Source organism: Aotus nancymaae, unplaced genomic scaffold (genome assembly GCF_030222135.1).
Source record: "Aotus nancymaae isolate 86718 unplaced genomic scaffold, 86718_ANA_hifiasm-v0.15.2.pri h1tg000089l, whole genome shotgun sequence".
Lineage (NCBI taxonomy): Eukaryota > Metazoa > Chordata > Mammalia > Primates > Aotidae > Aotus > Aotus nancymaae.
The window spans coordinates 13,865,754-13,879,929 of NW_026988504.1; the positions used below are offsets into that span (position 1 = coordinate 13,865,754).

Genomic DNA, 14,176 nt, shown 5'->3' on the forward strand with positions numbered 1-14,176 from the left:
TGTAGTACATTTATACCATGGAATAAAAAGGAACACCCACCCATAAAATACACTCGGCCATGAAAAGGAACAAAATCATGTTCTTTACAACAACATGGATGCAGCTAGAAGCCATTATCCTAAGCAAAGTAATGCAGGAACAGAAAACCAAATGTCACATGTTCTCACTTTTAAGTGGGAGCTAAATGTTGAGTATTTATGGACATAAAGATGGCAACAATAGTCCCCCAGGAGACTAATAGACAGGGGAGAGAAGCAAGAGTTGAGAAACTAACCGTTGCATACTATACTTTTATACTTATTATAATTTAGGTTCTGGGATACATGTGCAGAACGTGCAGGTTTGTTACATAAGTATACACATGCCGTGGTGGTTTGCTGAACTCATGAACCCATCATCTACATTAGGTATTTCTCCAGATGCTATCCCTCACATTGCCCCCCAAAACCCAACAGGCCCTGGTGTATGATGTTCCCCTCCCTGTACCCATATATTCTCATTGTTCAACTCCCATTTATGAGTGAGAGCATTCAGTGTTTGGTTTTCTGTTCCTGTGTTAGTTTGCTGAGAATGATGGTTTCCAGCTTCATTCATGTCCCTACAATGGACATAAACTCATCATTTTTTATGGCTGCATGGTATTCCATGGTGTATATGTGCCACATTTTCTTTATCCAGTCTATCACTGCTGGGCATTTGGGTTGGTTCCAGGTCTTTGCTATTGTGAATAATGCTGCAATAAACATATGTTTGCATGTGTCTTTATAGTAGAATGATTTATAATCCTTGGGTATATACCCAATAATGGAATTGCGGGGTCAAGTGGTATTTCTAGTTCTAGATCCTCGAGGAATCACCACACTCTCTTCCACAATGGTTGAACTAATTTACACTCCCACCAACAATGTAAAAGTGTTTCTATTTCCCCACACCCTCTCCAGCATCTGTTGTTTCCTGATTTTTTTTTTTTTTTTTTTGAGACGGAGTTTCGCTCTTGTTACCCAGGCTGGAGTGCAATGGCGCGATCTCGGCTCACCACAACCTCTGCCTCCTGGGTTCAGGCAATTCTTCTGCCTCAGCCTCCCGAGTAGCTGGGACTACAGGCACGCGCCACCATGCCCAGCTAATTTTTTGTATTTTTAGTAGAGACGGGGTTTCACCATGTTGACCAGGATGGTCTCGATCTCTTGACCTTGTGATCCACCCGCCTTGGCCTCCCAATGTGTCCTGATGTTTTAATGATCACCATTCTAGCTGGTGTGAGATGGTATCTCATTGTGATTTTATTTTGCATTTCTCTAATGACCAGTGATGATGAGCTTTTTTTCATGTTTTTTGGCTGCATAAATGTCTTCTTTTGAGAAGTGTCTGTTCATATCCTTTGCCCACTTTTTGATGAGGTTGTTTGTTTTTTCTTGTAAATTTGTTTAAGTTCCTTGTAGATTCTGGATATTAGGCCTTTGTCAGATGGATAGACTACAAACATTTCTCTCATTCTGCAAGTTGCCTGTTCATTCTGATGATAGTTATTTTTGTTGTGCAGAAGCTTTTTAGTTTAATTAGATCCCATTTGTCAATTTTGGCTTCTTTTGCAATTGCTTTCAGTGTTTTAGTTATGAAGTCTTTGCCCATGCCTATGTCCTGAATGGTATTGTCTAGGTTTTCTTCTAAAATTTTTATGGTTTTAGGTGTTATGTTTAAATCTTTAATCCTTCTTTAGTTAATTTTTGTATAAGGTGTAAGGAAGGGGTCCAGTTTCAGTTTTCTGTATATGGCTAGCCAGTTTTCCCAACACCATTTATTAAATAGGGAATCCTTTCCCCATTGCTTGTTTTTGTCAGGTTTGTCAAAGATCATATGGTTGTAGATATATGGTGTTATTTCTTATGCCTCTGTTCTGTTCCATTGGTCTACATATCTGTTTTGGTACCAGTACCATAGTTTTGGTTACTGTTGCCTTGTACTATAGTTTGAAGTCAGGTAGCATAATGCCTCCAGCTTTGTTCTTTTTGCTTAGAATTGTCTTGACTATACAGGCTCTTTTTTGGTTCCATATGAAATTTAAAGTAGTTTTTCTAATTCTGTGAAGAAAGTACAAAAAAACCTCCTGCAGCTAGCTCAGTGTCTGCCTAAATGGCTGCCCAGTTTTGTGCTTGAAACTCAGGGCCCTTATGGTGTAGGCACTCAAGGGAATCTCCTGGTCTGTGGGTTGCAAAGACTGTGGGAAAAGTGTAGCACTGTCTCTCAAGGCACAGTCCCTCAAGGCTTCCCTTGGCTAGGGGATGGAGTTCCCAGACCCCCTGTGCTTCCTGGGTGAAGTGATGCCCCACCCGCTTCTGCTCACCTTCCATGGGCTGCACCCACTGTCTAACCAGTCCCAGTGAGGCGAACCAGGTACCTCAGTTGGAAATGCAGAGATCACCCATCTTCTGCATTGATCTTGCTGGGAGCTGCAGACTGGAACTGTTTCCTTTTGGCCATCTTGCCCAGGAGATGCATTTTTTTTTTAAATTATTTGTATTTTTTGTTCATTTATATTTGCACTTTAATCTTTTTCTTATCTATTATGTAAGCATTTTATGTAATTAAATATTTTACCTGTACATTTTACATATATCATAATTGTATCTGAAGAGTTACATTTCCAAACCTGTGACAAATAACCTATAATTTGTTCCTTCTGAAACCTTTAGTGCTTTATAAATGTAAATTTGTTTTATAGTGAGGGTTGAATTTATTTAAATTATTTCTACAACTCAAGCAATAAATTCTCCTGTCCTGCTCAACTGTATAACAAGACAATGCATATAACAGTTTTATATAACAGTATAATGAAATCTTTGCTTGTATTTTTGATAAACTAAATTTTCTTAAGTGTTGTGGAAATGTTTACAACATACTGAATAAACAATATCAGATGTAGTATAAATGTTTTAAAAGTATTAAAATGGACATAGTTTGCTAAAAATATTATAATATAGTTGTTTTTGAAGCTATTAACTTGGGTTTTTATTAGGATTATGTCTAAGAGAAGATTAATGAATATAAAAAGGGAAGATTAGAATAAAACAAAAGAAAGGATCAAAAGAAAAATGGAAAAGAGCTAAAATATTTCAACTCTTTTACAGAGAGATCTAGTGCTGGCTTTACTCTCTATTTCCCTAACACATCCCTTCTAGAAGAAGCTGAGCACTGTGTATTGCATCACCAATTCTCTTCTTTGATGCCTGGATTCTAGTTGGGTTTGATCAATCCAACAGGAAGTAGCAGCAACAGATGGAGGATAGAAGAAGCGGGACGTCAGACGCTCCTCCCCTGCTTTGGTACCAGAACTAGCAGTGAATGAATTCTTGAGCCCCAGAGCCTTTGCCTTTCTCCAGTTATACCCAACTGCTTCTGCCCATTAATGGTACCGACCCCAGGAATGTCTCCCCCTCACTACAGGCTACACTCAGCCTCCAGCAATTCATCAAAATTAGCATTTATGCATTCCATCCTACCAATTTCTGGCTCTAGTGACTTCTGCTCCAGATGAGTTGATCTTGGCTGTGATTCTCTGTATTCACTTGTTTCTCTGGATTTTAGGGTTGTAGTTGCCCTGAAACCTCAATCTCTGATGGGCCTAAGAAACATCACTGATTTTCAGTTTGTTTAGCTTTGTTTCTTGACTGCAAGAAAGAGAATAATGACTTCGAAGCTCTTTACATGTAGGAGGCGAAAAAACTGAATTTTAAATTTTATTGATTTTTTTAAATTAATTAAAATTTACATTTAAATACTCACCTGGGGCTAATGGCTACCTCATTGAAGAGTGCAGTTCTAAAGTTAATCATATCTTTGTCCTCTTCCTAAACTGTAAGATTTTTAGGGAACTTAGCTCTGATCATACCTCTCTCCTCCCATATGGCTGCTGTTTGACACTTAAGTTATCCATTGTGTGGACACTATGACACTGTCCCCTGCACTGTGGACAGTGCACATTGTGGACACTGTGACATTGCCCCCTGTACATTAGTCATTATCATCATTACTTTGCACAATCAATATTTATTTAGTTCACTAATATGTTTATTAGTTGCTAGTATTCAACTACTTCTTTCTGGGTTCAGTTTTTTTTCTTCTTGGAGAATATTTATTAGTACTTCTTTCAGAGATGTTCATAAAATAGAAATCTCATTTTTGGGGGGTAAAGATATATCTATTTTATCCTTACGCATGGAATTATATTTTAGTTGGTTTATCAATCAGCCTTTGCCAAACCACCTTAAAACTTACTGGCTTAAAATAGCAATCTTTTAGTTTTGTTTTCTTGTTTCATTTCTGGCATCTGGATATTTATTTTTCTTTTATGTGATCTCTGCTTTTGTTACTTCTTATTTAACCATTTTATTTTATCCTTGTTGAAGAAGCATTCCATCAGCATAGTTCCGCAATAGAAATAGCAATAAAAATTTTGCTATTATCTTATAAGATTCCACTGTGTGATATTTTGGTGCAAATAAATTGAAAGGTAACTGGCTTGATATCTTCTTAAGTTTTTTAAGTTGTATGATAAATACACTAGAAAAATTACATAAAATACCCACAGGATGGGCTCAGAGGAGTAATGATTGTGTATTGGAAACAATACTTTTAGATAATCAAATACATGTTTGTTTGAAGTTTTAACTGAATGTTTATAAAAAGGCTGAACACCTCAGATTCCTATATAATAGCAAATAATTTCTATGGCTAAAAAAGACCTAGGCAAAATCAAACATATATTAATTTAATCAAACATCTTAAAACAAATATAGAAAGAATTAATGCCCCCAAATACTGTGGAGTGGGATGTAGCTTTCCTAGTCTATGAGATAAGGAGCTAAGATTTCCCAGTGTTTCTGTTTAGGTATCCTGCACAGGGATGAGCATCTACTATAACAAAATAAATGCTTTGTTTTTATATACTACCCCCAACAGAAGCTGACAAGAAATGTAATGGCAGCAATGTTTACTTTTTCAAACCCAATGAGCTCTGTGCAGCCTCTGAACTCTTGACTATAACTTGTAATTGTAATTGTTGGTGATGTTTGAGGAGCCCAAGCTTACTAGTTAGTCTTATATAAGGTAAGAATAAAAAAAAAAACCCTGTATAAGCAAATGACTTTTTTTTTTTTTTTTTTTTTTGAGACAGGATCTTACTCTGTTGCCCAGGCTGGAGTGCTGTGGCATGATCTCAGCTCACTGCAACATCCACCTCCCAGGCTCAAGGCCTCAACCTATCTGGAATAGCTGGGACTACAGGTATGTACTACCACATCTGGCTGACTTGTTTGTATTTTTTGTAGAGACAGGGTTTCCCCATGTTACCCAGGCTGGTCTCGAACTCCTGGACTCAAATGATCCTCTCACTTTGGCCTCCCAAAGTACTGGGATTACAGGGCACAATGACTTTCTTTTATAAATGCAAAGTTGAAGAATACAAATTTTAAAAATATTAAATTATATTTAATTATGCATCAAGCAAATTACCATTAGTAAAAAGCAAAAGTATTCAAAAATTTAGCATTAAATATATCAATTCTTTTCTTTTTCATTGCTCTTTTTGTGTTGGTACTGATATCTTGGATATGAATAACTCGGTTTATTCAGTAACTATGGCTTTTCTCTTACACAGGTAAAGCATTTTTTTGGTCAATTCTTTAAGTCATTCATTATTTATCAGTTCGAGTAGCTATCAATGCCTTTCTTGATCCATCAATGATTTTAATTAATGATAAACGACTTTTAAAAATATGTTGTTTTGAGCCATCAGTTCAGAGACAAACCTTACAAATTTTCCTTTGGTTTCAAGGAACACTTCTTAAGGCAGCAGGACTTAAGCGTTCCTGACCTGTCTAAGGCAATCTTCCATTCTCCTTGACACCTATTTTAAGACTCCTCACAGTATACTCAAGTGCCCAGCACATCTGTTGGTTTGTTCTTAGAATTTGCTTCCTACTTTACAGAAAAATAACTTAACCCTGAGGACTGAAATATTTACTTCATGTCGTCATGTTTTTAAATTCTCTCAGCTTTCACTGGCACTTCATTTTTTTCTTGTGACAGAGAAAAAACCCCTGTCCCTTCTGATCCAATCCCTTCTTATCCAGTCCCTCCAAAAAAGCAGCACTCCACCTGTTACTGCATTTCTCCTGTGTGTTCAGCGTTCCCCTCTGCACTTTCCCTTCTTAAATGTTGTCTTAGAAGAAAAAAAAAACCTTCCCTTGACAAAAACAACTCATTTAAACTACCATCCAACCTACAACCTTTCTTTTATAACTAAGCTTCTTGAAAAAAGATACTTTTTTCTTTTTTCTTTCCTACCTCACATTCAACATTATACATTTAAAACTTAAAACATATTTATTGAGCAATCTTCATGTTCCAGGCTCTGTGAGGTACACAGCAATGATGATTTTGTACCATTCAGTTGTTTACAACCTATGGTTGGGGAGAAATGAGTATAATTAGCCTAAAAGACAGTAAGGTACAACAGCAGTAACCACAGCATGCTACGGGGCACCTGGAAGGGGCACGGAACCCATATGTGATGAGAGCAAGGGTATTAGTTCATTCTCACGCTGCTAATGAAGACATATTTGAGACTAAGTAATTTATAAAGGAAAGAGGTTTAATTGACTTGCAGTTCATGGTGGCTGGGGAAGCCTCAGGAAACTTACAATCACAGTGGAAGGGGAAGCAGACACATCCTTCTTCACAGGGCAGCAGGAAAGACAAGTGCTGAGCAAAAGAGGAAAAAGCCCCTTGTAAAACCATCAGATCTCATGAGAACTCACTCTCTATCATGAAAACAGCATGAGGGTAACTGGCCTCATGATTCAATTACCTCCCATGAGGTCTCTCCCACAACACATGGGGATTATGGGAACTATAATTTAAGATGATATTTGTGGGGGATACAACCAAACCATATCAGCAAGGAAGACAGCCTTGTGGGAGAAGAGATCAGAGCTGAAACCTGAAGGAAAAGTATGAGCTGGGTAGATAGATGTAGTCACTAAACAAATCCAGTTGCGAGCAGGAGTTCATTACAGGAGAGCAAAGAGAGGTAAATGAGAACATGATGTACTTATTAAAAAGGAAAATCATGTAGAAGTATCTGACTAGAGTTGGAGGAAGGAGACAACGCAAGGGAAGAGTGGAAAGAGAAGAAAGGACCAGATAATTTTTAAAAATATCCTTGCACATTTGCAAAGAGACCAGGACACAGTCAAGGCAGCCGTGGGAATGATATCATAAAAATTGTATATCAGAAAGATAGTTTATATGTGATGTGGAAATGGATTGATTTCCCATTTCAAGATTGTAGATAAGCAAAGGGTAGAGACAGGGACAACATTGCTCGATATCTAATAAACTTTCAAGAGAAAAGACTAGAGACACTAGAAGGGAAGCAAATTTGATGAAACTATTAGCTAAATTTTCCCCAGAACTTAAAAAGGAGACACAAGTTCTTTGATTGCAAGTGAACACAAAGTGCTGTGTAGAACAAAACCCAAAAGCTATACCTGAGCAAACTGTTGTGAAATTTCCTACGCTTGTATTTAAAGAGAAAACCCTAAAATGTCTTTGCAATAAAAAGAAAATACCTCAAATTTAAGGGTACCAAAAGTGTTTTTATCATCATATCTGGATGAGAAAGCAATAGCAATAACATGCTATTTTTAAAGTGAGAGATAAAAGACATTTTCAGTCAGAACAATAAACAAAAACAGAAAACAATAATGGCATAGCAGAGTAACAAAAATGCAGATGGAGAAAATGAAGAGATTTGTTATAGTTAAAAAAATTTACAAATGGCCAAAAATTATATTAAAATATGCTTGACACCACTAAGAAAAATATGTAAATGATCAAGATGATACTATTTTTTATTAATCAGACTGATAATATTTACAAATGCCTGTAATGTCCAGTTTTGACATGGCTGTGGAGAGTATAATCTCTAGCATTTAGTGAGTCATCCCTCATTGCAAGATACTACACTTAATACTTTACATATGTTATTTCCTTTATTCCCTACCATTTCCCCTCCACCCCAATCCTGAATTTCTAAATTCTAAAAAAACCTTATTAGATATTATTGTGTCCTCTGGATCTCACAGATGAGGAAACTGAAGCTTCCTGGGTAAGTCACTGTGCTCTAGGGTAAGTTACTTGCCCTGCATTGCAGTGAGTAAGGAGTAGAGGTAACGTTTTAAGTTCAAATATGCTAATGGGTTTATCCCATAAGGAGCAGGAAGATGGGGGAGAAAGATGGATAGAGATATAGGCTGATTTTTTATGTTGCCAGAGTCGTGTAGGTTCTGATAGATTTGTTAACATTTGAGGGTAATAGTAGTAGAACAAAATACTGATCCAGAACTTTCTAGATGTTGGGGAGGGGAAAAGGAAAAGGGGAACTTGAAAAAAGGAACAGAGAAAACACAGTATAGAAATGGAGAAATGGGAAATAACAGGAAAGCGTAATTTAAAGAGATCACAAAATAAGATTACTGGAGGAAAAGGATTGGGTAATCTGAGGACTTATATCCCCTTCCCTGTCCTGTCCATGGAAAGCAGAAGATTTGCAGATAAAGTAAAAAGAGAATTGCAATTATACTATTTCAAGAGGCATGCTTTAGGCAGGTAATAGAAATTTGTCAAAAATATATCTGAGAAATGCAAATTGCAAATAAAAGTGGAGGGCAGGAATATATCACACAAATAATATTTCAAGGCAAAAAAAAAGCACAAAACAAGATCAAGTAGAATTTGTTTATTGTATTTTTAAGAAACAGAGAAATGTTTGGAGGATATCTAACAAAACCCACATGCAGGCAGAGAAGAATGGAAAGCAAGAAGATAAAATCCCCTGGGAAACAAGCAGACATTCTGTCTTTCTTTATCAGGCAGCTGGATCACTTCATCCTTCTCTCTTTGCAGATCAAGTTTTTCTGTTTTTGTAGTGTTGAGAAGGGCTGCACACAAGTCTTGGGATAACAAGTCCTCCTTACAAACAGCTAGCAAGGATTCCAAGAGGAATGTTTTAGACTAGTGCAAAACACATCACATGAAATTTATAAGGTTCTGGCACTGGAGAATATTGCTGCAAAATAAATGAAGCAAAAGGCAAGGAAAATTGTAAAATATGTGCACTTAAAGTAAGAATAATTGAACAAACAGAAACGTGCAAATGAAACAGCATAGCATTTGTAATTTGAGCTCATAGACTCTGCAGATGGTCTGAATTTTAAACCACTTTCTGCTACTCACCATCTGTGTGAATTTGAGCAAGTTATATAACTCCCTGGGCCTTACCTCTCTGGTCCGTAAAATGGGCTGATTAGAATAATACCTACCTCATGGGATTATTATGCATATTAAATGTTTTAATATTTAAATGTGTCTTAGACATAATAAATGCTATATGTAGTTGCTAAAAAATATACATTATGGTATAAAATCAGTGCCATTCCATATTTGAACTCCCATGGGATTATTTTTGAATTGGTAAACAAAAGCTTCTTTAGAAGAGTAAATAGGTCAGGCACAGTGACTCATGCCTGAAATCCCAGCACTTTGGGGGGCCGAGGCAAGCAGATCATTTGAGGTCAAGAGTTCCAGACCAGCTTGACAATCATGGTGAAACCCCATCTCTACTACAAATACAAAAAATTAGCTGGGCATGGTGGCAGGCACCTGTAATCCCAGCTACTCTGGAGACTGAGGCAGGAGACTCTCTTGAACCCGGGAGGCAGATGTTCCAGTGAGCCGAGATTGCACCACTGCACTCCAGCCTAGGCGACAGAGTGAGACTATGTCTCAAAAAAAAAAAAGAAAAGAAAAAGAAAAAGTAAATAAATATAGAAAATACTTTTAAAAAGAACAACAAGAGGGAGCTTGCTCTGTTATAGTGTCACAGAGATTGCAGTGTGGTATATTGAAGCAAATATATTGAAAACAGAATTTAGAACCAAAAGTCAAAGTTGACTAGGGCCAGAACTCATAAGCTCTAACCTAGGTACAAAGTTCTTCTAGGAAACAAGTTACTGAAAAAAATTTCTAAATTGTATTCTCTGGCACAAAATGTTGGTGATATTATTAAATATATTAAATGTGATAATTTTGTATTTTCTGCAGAAAATACAACCATCCAACCTACAACCTTTTCTGTAGACATACAGAAACAATCAGATGTCTGTTTGTAAAGTTTGACACTCAGTCTCATGGATTCATGAGTTCAGCCTATTTCCACAGACTGCTTGCTGAGCAACTTCTGGATCGCATATAATTAGAAAAAGGATAAATATAATTGAATAAATATTAAGAGAATGGGAAATGGGTAAGGAAGATTTCATTTGGTTATTATGGTCCATGGGACACAGATAAGAGGTTGATTTAAGAATTGCATGCATTTATTGTTTCCCTTTCAGCTGTGTGTTCAGGAAGTAATTACAGAACAGAAGAATTTAACAGACTTACTGGCTGTAAGCAAAAAGACAGTGGTCCTTCCCCCTGTCTTGTTCAGCCAAAGATAAACTCCATGAATTATAAGAATTTTGGAACATACTTGTCTTCTACTTACACAAGATGCTCAAAAATAGACAGAATGACAACCAGTTAAAAATGTTTCTCTAACAATACTGAAAAGTAGAATATGCTAAAGTTCGGTAGTTACTGGTGGAGAAAGTAGTTTGTTTCATGGGAACTGTTGCAGAAATGACAAACCTGCAGGCCTTGGGAGCACAGATAATTGTTATGTGACATTTCTCTAAAGATTCTCCTGTTTTCACTTTCATGAAAGATGCAACAGTTAGTATTCACACAATGAAACTGAAATGCAGATGAAAACTCAGAGTTTCCTTTGTTACCCTGAAAAAAATTACATTGCTTTACTGCCGTATTTCTGGATTCAGGTTTTAAGAAGATGTCGAAGGTTTTGAAGTAGTTTCTAACCCAATTTGTATGTATTTACTTGTCATTAAAAAAATAAATATATATAACATATATATATTTATAAATATATATATAAATTTTAAATATATTTATATATAAATATATATAATATATAAATATAATATATTTTAATATATAATATATAAATATATTTTAAATTTATATATCTATGTATAAATATGTATTTATATATATATGTTATATATAATTATGTATTTTCCACTTTGTTCTGCTTTACTCTTCTCTGGATTGGCTTCTTATCTTTGTTTAAATCATTTGTGTTGGGATCAACTATCAATTAGGACCTCATATGAAAAGACTGATTGAGAAAGACTAGATTCTCCTTGGTTTGATAGCTCCTAATGTTTTGATGTGTCCAACCAACCATCTGCAACTACAAACTCCCTGCTGAGTAACGAGCGTGAGACAAAGAAATGGAAAACAGCAAAGAAATCACCATGTGAGCAGAAGACATTTTGGCAGCCTAGTTGAACTGAAACCAAATTCTCCTCAGAAATCAGTATAAAACAGAACTATTCACAATGAACATGAAATTAAAAGGATGATTTAGTTGTGACCCAAAAGGAATGTGAATTCTTCTCCAGAACATGCAGAGACCCATGGATGAACTGTGTTTCTAGATTTTTCCTCCAACTTTCCTGAGAGTAAGTTAACCTCTAAAACTGTGGTTATTTTGCATATAGAAATATAACATAAGACTATAAATAGGAATGCCAGATATTCAGGTAGAAACCATCAAATGCAGTAAGTTATTAACGAGTCATTTTGACTTTTCAAATCATTTATTTTATTTTGTGTGACTAAATAACCAATTAAAGAACTAAAAATTTGTATTTTTACCCCATAAATAAAACATGTTTGGACAAATAGCATACATTATCTAAAAGACTATTGAATAAATCAAAGGAAATGTAATGTTATGTTGCTGCTTTACAAGTATGAACTATTTCCAAAGTTATTTGAATTACTTACTCTTCTTTGTTCATTTTTAATTTTACTGCCAGAGGAATTCTAAGCATTGCAGGATGCACAATTTTCTGAGTTTTGAATTGTTTTTAACTGGCTTGGGAATATTTTCATCAAGAAAACTTAGGGAAATATTTTTATTGATCTTGTTTGTTATACTAACTACATAAAAATTTTGATCTAATTTGTTGCCCAGTGTAACAAATTAGAAAAATTTGTTCTGTGAATAACAGGAATTTTATCTGACTGGGAAATAATTGACTTTTTATAACCAATTTTTTATTTCTAAATTATACAATTTCCTATTCAGAACAATTTAAGCTAAGTTTTATGTTATTATGGTGGGTGGTATATTTTTTCTCTGATATTTACACCAAAGCATTCACAGGGGGGAAAAAAATCAGTTTTAATGCTCAGAGACAAATAACCACATTCATGACAATGAGATTATGTAATTGTTTTTATTCATAAATATTTTCTAGCACATACATTAATTCACAGAAAGAAAGAAGAGTAGTCACCTGAGGTTGGTCACAGCATTGATTCTTAGTTGGAAATGTTGCAGTTTGGTTTGAGTCAGGATTTCCAGGCTATCACAGCCTGCTCTGATGGCATGATTATCAGGAGCCCGCATCGCTGGTGAATCTCTTTGGTCACTTTTGCACAGTTTTTAAACGTAAGTCCATGCCTTCCTTTGTTCTGCTGATGAGGCATGTCATAAAAGGAATGTCCAGCAATGTCTTCCTGTGTTGTCTTCAGGTCTCAGGCTCTTGGAATCTTTCCCTCCACCCTGCCCCCATATTAACGTTCTATTGCTGCTGTAAAAAAACAAAAACAAAAACCACAAACTTAATAATGATTTAGAACAAAACAGAGTTATCATCTTACAGCTTTGGAAGTCAGAAGTGTGATGCAGGTCTCACTGGGTTAACATCAAGGGGTCGGCCAGGCTGTGTCTCTTTCTGGAGGCTGTAGGGGAGAATCTGTTTTCTTACCCTGTATAGCTTCTAGAGGCTTCTTGCATTCTTTGGTTCATGGTCTTCTTCCTCCATCTTCAAAGCCAGCAGCAGCAGATTGAATCCTTCTTCCACCACCTTACTCTAATCTCTCTATCTGCCTTCCTGTTTTACTTCTTAGGACCCTTGAGATTACAAGTGGTCTGCCCAGATAATCCAGGATGATCTCCCTATTTCAAACTCAGCTGATTAGCAACCTTAATTCCATCTACTACCTTAATTCCCCTTTGTTATGTACTGTAACATATTCACAAATTCCAGGATTAGAATGGGACCTTATTCTGCCTATCACATTCCTTTCAACTCTGCCTTGTGATATGGTCTTGCTCTGTCCCCACCCCCTTCTCATCTTGAATTCTAACTCCCATAATCCCCATGTGACATGGGAGGGACCCAGGGGGAGGTAGCTAAATCATGGAGGCAGGTTGATGTGAATAAGTCTCATGAGATCTGATGGTATTATAAAGGGGAGTTCCCCTACACAAGTTCTCTTGCCTGCTGCCGTGTAAGACATTAACTTTGCTCCTCATTTGCCTTCAGCTATGATTGTGTGGCCTCCCTAGCCATGTAGAACTGTGAGTCAATTAAACCTCTTTCCTTTATGGATTACCCAGTCTCAGGTATGTTTTGTTTTGTTTTTTTTTTGTTTTTTTTGACAGAGTCTTACACTGTCGGCTGGGCTGGAGTGCAGTGGCGTGATCTCGGCTTACTGCAACCTCTGCCTCCCAGGTTCAAGTGATTCTCCTGCCTCAGCCTCCCAAGTAGCTAATTTTTTGTATTTTTAGTAGAGACGGGGTTTCACCATGTTGGCCAGGCTGGCCTTGTGATTCACCTGCCTTGGCCTCTTAAAGTGCTGGGATTACAAGTGTGAGCTGCTCGCCCTCAGGTATGTCTTTATTAGCAATGTGAGAACAATCTAATACACCTTGCCTTTCAAACTTCAGTATCAGCACAATATTCCCTGCAATAGACCATAGATAGGCTCCATCTCTGGCAATACCCCCTTGGAGATGACTTGAATTAATTATCTTCCCACTTGAGCTGTCTCTTGAATACCAGAAGGGGTCAGCATATTTGCTCCTGCCATAATTATGGTAGGATGGACCATGAACCTAGGATCCAGGAGCACCCTTATCAGTAAACCCATTGAAAGGACAATAGAAACCTTATGATTGCCACCGCTGTTCAATAT

The 14,176-nt window shown here is 36.6% G+C and overlaps 1 pseudogene; it reads left to right on the plus strand.

Annotated features, from left to right (window-relative positions):
- Positions 1-14,090: 14,090 nt before the first annotated feature.
- The window catches only part of LOC105718283 (ATP-binding cassette sub-family A member 9-like), a 34,510-nt pseudogene continuing 34,424 nt past the window's right edge, over positions 14,091-14,176 (plus strand).